We start from the raw sequence: 7,843 nt of genomic DNA on the forward strand, positions 1-7,843 counted from the left end.
ACGGCTCCGGGGGGGAGTTCTCACGGAGGGGGTCGCCCGGGGATCCCATTTTCACGCTTGAAAGGGTCGCCACCTTGGCTTCCGCTCCTCATCCTAGTGGTGGCTAGAGACTCGCCAGTGGATGGCAGGGCTGGTGCGGACGGAATGACAGCGCCTGGGGGAGGTGCGGGCTGAGAGCGCGCGCGCACCGAGCCGCTACGCTGGTGCGAGTGGAGCTGGGAGACCTGCTGGAGGGGCTCGCGCGCCCGTCTGGCACCCACAAACCTCGCTTTCCGTCCGGGGCACTGAAGCCTAGTTGAGTGTGACACCCCCCGCCCCGCACCCCCCTACCCCCCCGCACGGCTAGAAGAGAGAAGCACCTTACCCAAGCTTGAAACTCAGACATCCCTTCCCCGCTACCAGTGGTGGTCAAGGGTCAGAGGAGCATTTTTGAGTTCAGAAAGGGACCGGGTATATGTTGACTCTTGGCGCCCACGGAATAGGGCATTCTGGTGCCTGCTACCCATTAAAGAGGTGGGCGGTAGCCCAATGCTGAGTAGGATGAGTGCGACCTCAGGGGAGCCCTAAAGTGGGGCAGACAGATCCAAATCCTTTTAGATCCTGTGCCAACAGTGGGACCACAGCACTTTAGAGACTGTACCTCTGGGGTGATATGTGCTATGTCTCAACTATTTAAGTTCAGATTTAAAATGACTCCTAGTGTGCGGAAGAGCCCAATGCCCAAAGTTTTTGGATCTCAATTTTTGTGTCATAAGAATCACTTGGATTCTTGTCTCTGTTAGATGCTCAGAGACCTTTATTTTCCTACACCCGGGGAAAAAGACCATCTTTCCCCTCTTATCCTTCTTTCTTTCCTGGGGAAGGGAAATATGAAAAGTCTAAACATAAATAAAAAAGACCTACATGGGTGGCTCTAAATACTTAATAATTGATGACTGAGGTCTTTAACTACTACAATAGTTCTATTTTCCACTTTTGTGTGTGTTCGATTCTTTTGGGGAGGGCAGGGGGAGTTCCAATAGTTCAACATGCTATTAATTGCCTCCACAAAGAAAGACAATGCTGGTTGGTGTCATCCTTTGTTACTATAACTTATTATTTGTGGGTGGTACCTTAGGATAAATTGTTGCCTCAGGTGCTTTGTGTACCCATGTTGTAAAACAAGGGGCCTTCAATGGTGAGAGTGCGTGTGTTCCAGTTGTCACCAGCTTCCTTCCACAAGACAGCAAAAGGCCTTTGAGGTCAAGATCTTTTTAAATTAAAACTGTTGAATCAAGGTAGACACCAATAGCCCTATTCTTAATTTGGGGTATTATTTCAAACTCACAAGTGTACCTGATTTCTGACTATAATCTAGTCATAATTTAACAAATTATCTGAATAAGAGTTAGTACCATTCAGTGTTATTTTGTGGGGGAAAAGACCTTTTTCACAAATTGTTTTCAACTTTCTAGACTGAAAAGCTGATGAAACAAATCAAAATGGATTAAAATATCTTCTCTATTTTATCATAATCTCTCTCTCTCTCACACACACACACACATATACACACATACCTTTTATTTTCTCCCCCCTCTGCCACAGTGTATAAAGCCTATTGAGACATGTAGGCGTGATGTGTAAACCGGATTAGCAGTATGAAAGAAAGACACACAATAAGCAGGAATTGTTTTACTTCCCTTTCATTTCTCATGCCTATATCTCTAATAAATTTGTTGCTCCAGCAGTGGGTCAAAGGGATCATGTTGCTCAGCTTCTTTTTCATGTAAGACCCAATGGCAGAGATCACTGAAATCAACAGAGAGCCCTTTACCAAATGTAAAGCTTGATATAGATATATTAGATGGACAGAGATGAGGCAAGCCAAAGATAGAGGAAAAAATGTGCAAAGTATGGGTCTTTTCATAACACACCTCTATCCATTAGAGTAATGTGACTAAGAAGACATTTAGAGAAGAGGGGAAATCAAAATAAGGATCAATTCTAAGATTTCCTTCAAGTTCATTGTAGGCTCTGAACATTTTCTCTGCAGTTGGTGACATCCCAGCAAGAGAACTTTGGACTGCATAAAATCTAATTTCCTTTTTTAACCTAGCATTTGAATCTGAAGCAATAAATGTGGAAATCTCTGGGCTCTTAAGACATCACCCCTCTGCCACCACCCCCAGCGCACTATAAGCTCAAAAAATGTCAATACTGTGGGTTTGTGCTGTAGACCCCTCATTTACTCCTTTGTGGAATTGGGAGCAGCTTCCCATTAAAGGAGATCAGGGGTAATTAGCAGCATTATTTTGACAGGTTGGCTAGAGCTGTTCCCTTTCCTGTAGTCCTGGGGAGGGGAGGGGTTAGGGGGAGGAAGCAAGGTAGAGGGGGTGTGTGTCATGCTTAGGAGTTTTACATTCTGTGGCTGCTAAATCTTTTGTTTCCTCCCCCCCAAACCTTTTAGGCTCATTTTTAAAGTAAATACAAAAGCTGCCAATGAGAAAATAATAAGGCATTCTTAGGGAGCCAAGAAAGTGTGGTGGCATATTGGCTTGAGTTGAGTCAAGACTCAAATCTTCTCTGAGGTACCTGCTTGAAACTGCTGATGGTTCTGGCCAATCACTCATGCTGTAGTGTGGGCTCCCATCTATAAATACATTATGACACCAACCCCCCAATTTCTTTCTCCTCCTAGGAATACCCCAGGACTTAATGTCTTGTTTGCAATTCGTCACATTTGTGGAAGAGTATGAAACTCAGTAGACAAAGTTATTACATGGCCCAAGGGTCAAATTACTAGAATCATTTATCCCTTTCTTCATTTATACTCTGTAAAAATTAACTAAATTACATTAGAGTTCAAAGAGCCATTTGGTTGGATCTAAGGAACCAGTGAAAAGTAAATCTCACTGTGGTTTCTCATTACTCCACCAAGTCCAGCTCCCACAATTGCTTATCATTGGAATGTCCAAAAACAAAGGGCAGATGTTTTATTTCAGTTTCATCATTTGGATAATCAGATGTCATTTTTGAGATGCGTGTGGTACAGTCATGGAATTTGAAGTACTAGAGCAGAGGAGGGAGAAGGGAATCACATTTTAAAGAGCTTGTGGAATCTGTTCTGAAAGCTGCAGACTCTTGTGAAGTCTTGGATCATGAAGGGGAGAAGAAACTAACAGAGCATTAGAATGAACTTTACTTGGAAAGGGAAAATGGAAGGAACACTTGACAGTTACTCCAAAGATAGCCAGCAACTCCTGCTGGTTGAACAGGCCCCAAGCTCTGACTTATTTGGTAATTCTCAGGAGGGGAGGGGAGTCACACTGCCTAAAGGTCTTTGAAGGAGACTGTCTTCCCAAAGGAATACCTCCAAAAACTGCCCCCCCCCCACCCCCCAGCTCCTTCGCAGGTCTCTGGAATCCTTGTGGTTAGCTGAAGTTAACAAACCCGGTGTGGCAGCGTTCCCCTGCACAGGGCATGCATATTAAAGTCGACAATGCTTACAAATGTAAATAAGGGCAGATTGATTAGGAACAACATTATCGCTGGGAATGTCGCACTCGCATGCATCAGCAATGAGGCAAATTGGGGGCAGCCTCAATCCTGACCACCCAAGTCGAGCAGGCTTTTACTCTGGCTCCTCTTCCCTTTCTTAAAACGTTACAGAAACAAGACCAATTAGATCCTCAAAGTAATTCATCTCTGTGTATGAAAAAAGCAGACCACAGGGGAAGCGGCGGGTGGGGGTGGGGAGATTAAGATAGCGCTTGTTAGAGCAAAAGCCGGGGATTTCTACCTTTGGGTAGAATTTACAGGCCAGGACCATTGTCTGAGATGCTGAAAAGTTAACCTATCAAACAGCGGGTGAGGAGGCTCAGAGCGCTGAAAACCCCGGAGACCAATGTTCAAAACGTTTAGGAATTAAGTCAAACTGAGGGAAAGAGCCCGAGTGGAAGGAGCATTGCCAGTGAAATGTTGCGCATGTAGCAGCAGTCCCCAAGGAGAGGGCATGCAGCTGCGTGTGGAGAGGAGTAGGGAGCCATTATGTGTATATAGCCTATAATTTCATTTTAGAAATTCATAATCCAAATAGTTATACTGAAATTGCTATAATAAAAGACTGGGAGGAAAAACTAATCTTTTGTCTAAAACATTGTAAAGAAATTTGAAAAGATAAATATAGCAACCTGTCTGTGACAGCCACCTTGTCATACAGCAAACCTCTATAAAAAGTCTAACACATAAAAGTAGGGGTACCACCCACATGTCTTTAAAAACTTACAGCGGCAAGCACGATATGGTTTCGCTTGTAATGTCTGCAGAACCATTCATTAAGAAAAGCTAGAATAGTAAATCACCTCTCCCGCTTTATGCTATTTATGAAATACAATAAAAGAGCAGCATTTTGCTCACAGATCAAACTTGTTGTGTCTAGTCCAATCTTACTGCAACATTTTAATTGCAATTATTAGTCTTCCCTTCAGGACTTCAGCAGCTCTTCCGAGAGCGGTGCACAAAATCACGTGCTTCTTCAGAGTTAAGCGTTTTTGAATTTCCGCGCTGGCGGGGTGCTTCGGCCCTTCTCCCGACTTCAAGAACACCCCCAGACATTTCGACTCCCTTTGTCTCTGTTCTACAGGACCTTCTGCCCCTCCCTAGGTACCGCCAGCATTTAATCATTTTGGGATTCAGGGGGGCAGGGCTTCCCAGTTAAATCTAGAAGGAGAAAAGGCTAGGAGGAAGGCGGCCAGACTAAATAGAAGAGAAATAGGGAAAGTATAGTAAGGAATGAAAGAGAATGGAGAAAGGAAGGGGGAGAAGGTTAAGAAGCCGGGAGTAGGAAGCCACCGCAGAGGAAAGAAGGGGGCGGGAGGGCTGCCCGGCAGACCCCCAGCGGGTGCCGCGTGGGCCGCTCCGGTGGCCGACGCGCCCCGCTGCAGTCCCTTTAGAGCCCAGGCTACCGACGCGCCGCGGCTGAATGGGAAGGGACCCGGGCGCCCAGTCATTGGCTCGCCGCGCAGAGCCCGCGCGGGCATTGGGCAACGTAAGGGGGCCGGACCGCCTTCAGGAATGTACTACGGCGCGTCCGGCACGTCCGTCCGCGCCGGTGGGGCGCGTGCCTCGCCTGGGCTCCCGGGGAGCCGAACTGGAGACGTGAAATTCTCCGGGCGCCTGCTGAGCGTACCGACTTTCCTACCTGCTCCACCTGGGCGGCGCGGGCACAGGCAGACGCGGAGCCCGGCTGCGCGTGCACGCGGGCGCACTCGAACACGAGCTCGCGGAAAGGCCTCAGTCGCCGAGCACGCGCCGGCCCGGCCCTGGGTCACGTGGCCTCGTGGCTCCTCCTCCCCCGCTCCCTCCCCCTTTTCCCTCCATCTGGGTTTCTTTCTTTCCTTTCCTTTCTTCTTTTTTTTTCAATGAACACACACCGTGTGCATCTTAAAGCCACACTGCCCCATTTAATGGCTGCAGTGGTTTCTAGTTGCCAAAGTCCCGCTGCAGTTCAACCCCGCTTTAAAAAGGAAAAAATAGGAAAATAGTAAAGTAAGGCAGAATCGAGGATTTGTGGGTCTGGTCTCTAATCTATCCAATAACTTGCAAAAGTAAGATAACCAAATTCCACGCTCCAAGGAAAACTTCTTGAAATAAAAAAGGGGAGTTGGGCAAACAGTTTTATTTGCCCATAAGCCTAGGATCCATCTCAAAGGGCAGCGTGTTTTCGTCCCAGGAAAGTGAATACCTGGATGTCTAGGTGACACTGACCCTAGTGTCCAGACAAGTTCGCGCAATCAGCCCAGTTTGTTTTGAATGGATCAACATCAAAGCGTTTATTCTCCCCTACGCCACGCTTTTATTAAATATTACAAAAAGTGTATCGATTTGGGGGTTAAAAAGTTTAAAACAGACTAAATAAACAAGAACCTGTGGCTAATAATAAGGCAGAGCGAATCCAAATGAACCCAAAATATTAAGAAAACTTGTCTCTTTCTCAAGGAAACAGTTCCCGTTTCTTCGGTTGTAAAAGGATTCTGTTGTTTCTCCTTTACTTATGTCACATTAAAGATTCAAATAAAAACGACTGTGCCTCTACGAGAGTTTGCTTCGGAGACTGGATTCCACGTTTATAAAACCCTCCTTCACACCAGGACTCTGCTGCCATGGTTTGGGGTTGGTTTTTTTTTTTTTTTTTTCCTCTTGTAGGGGGTGGGAGGAAGGGGGAAAACGGATTTTAAGAAAGGGTGGCTTTTCTCAACAACCTTACTTTCCTCTTTAACTTTCCATTTTGTTTATCTTAGTGTGAGGCGTTGTTCCCTGCGAGAGCCTAAGTCGACTCTTTAGTTATAAAAGAAAAGAGGAGAGGGAAAAAAAAAAAAAAAAACCTGGCACACACAGGCGCACTATCCACCACCCTGTCATTATTGGTGCAGGCCTGGGAATTCAAGCCGGACCTCCCAGTATTTGCTGCAGCTTGAGGCCAAGGTTCCTCTGAAAGGGTTTTCTTTGAGGAATCTCAGAAATTGTTTAAGCGCTTTAAAAAATATTACATTTCCCTCAAGACTATCGCGAGTCAAACTATCGTGTGTGTGTGTGCGCGCGCCCGCGCGCGTGTGTGTGGGAGGGGGGAAGAAGGGGAAAGAGAGAAGTAGGGAGTGAGAGAGAATGGGTTACGGGCAAAAAGTCTTACAAAAAGAAGACACTGTTGAAAAGAAAAGGAATAAGAAAAGGGGGGAGGGAGCATTCCTTAATGGAAGTATTGCATGCGAGAAGGTTGGCGCTCTCCGAGGCTCCCCCCGAAGCCGGGGATGCACACACTGGGGTTGCCTACCTGGGTGGTCTCTCTACTTTGGTGAGCTGTTGCTAAGCAGCTAATAATAGTCATGTTTGCTGAGTAATTTCTGCCCTCCGCGAGCCAATCGCGTCGCAGAAACCCAAGCCATCTGACAGCCCCGGGGGCGGGAGCTCCAGCCTTTTTCTCTTTCGCTCGCTCTCTCCCCCTCCACCCCCTCCCCTCCTCCTCCTCTTTCTCCAAATGGAGAGAGTTCTTTTTTTTCTTCTTCCATCTCATCTATTGAATCAAGGAGCTGCTGCGGCCGCTGCCCGCTGCACACACACACAGCGGAGTCCCCAGGTCCCGGGAGCGAGAGAGGCGCGCTGCACTGGGGCAGAATGGTCCAGCGGGTCGGCGAGGAGCACGAGAAAGCACAGTCCCGGACCGAGCAACCGCCGCGAACCCAGCAATCAGAGCCCGAACAACCCGAGCAGCCGGAGCAGCAGCTTCAGGAGCCGCCACCGCCAGCAGCAGCAGCAGCCGCGGGAGCAGCGGCGGCGGCGGTTACCCCGGCCCGGCAGCGCTGAGGCTCGCCGGGCACACTCGGACCCCAAAGCGGCGGCTCTGCGCTTGCCCTCCTCAGCCGCTCGGGCAAACCGGGACGTGCCGGGGGACCCAGCAAGGCCAGCAAGCCTGGAGGGGATTTTCTAGCTCTTTCTGCAGTGAAGGGGTCGCGGCGCGGGGCGGGGGGCGGGTGGGGAGAGTTAGGGACCGCGAGGAGCACCGTGCGAGCGCCCGAAAGACACGCTGGCTCCGTGCGCCGGCTCTCACTTTCCCGTGAACTGGATGTGGGCAGCGGCTGCCGCAGAGACCTCGGGACCCCCGCGCAATGTGGCAATGGAAGGCGCAGGGTCTGACTCCCCGGCAGCGGCCGCGGCTGCAACGGCAGCAGCGCCTGCCGTGTGAGCAGCAGCAGCGGCAGCAGCAGGAGGTCTGTCAACCAGAGCCCCAGCCCGAACTGCCGGCGGTCAGCAGCTTCCTCGCGAGCCGAGTATCCAGGCGCGCGGGGCGCCCGCAGCCGCGGCAACAGCG

The 7,843-nt window shown here is 49.1% G+C and overlaps 1 protein-coding gene across 1 annotated transcript in view; it reads left to right on the plus strand.

Moving 5' to 3' along the window:
- PTCH1 (patched 1) overlaps window positions 1-7,843 on the plus strand; it is a 67,734-nt gene that overhangs the window by 669 nt on the left and 59,222 nt on the right. The window lies entirely within an intron of this gene.

This window comes from Condylura cristata, unplaced genomic scaffold, assembly GCF_000260355.1.
Source record: "Condylura cristata isolate star-nosed mole 26May11 unplaced genomic scaffold, ConCri1.0 scaffold00017, whole genome shotgun sequence".
Lineage (NCBI taxonomy): Eukaryota > Metazoa > Chordata > Mammalia > Eulipotyphla > Talpidae > Condylura > Condylura cristata.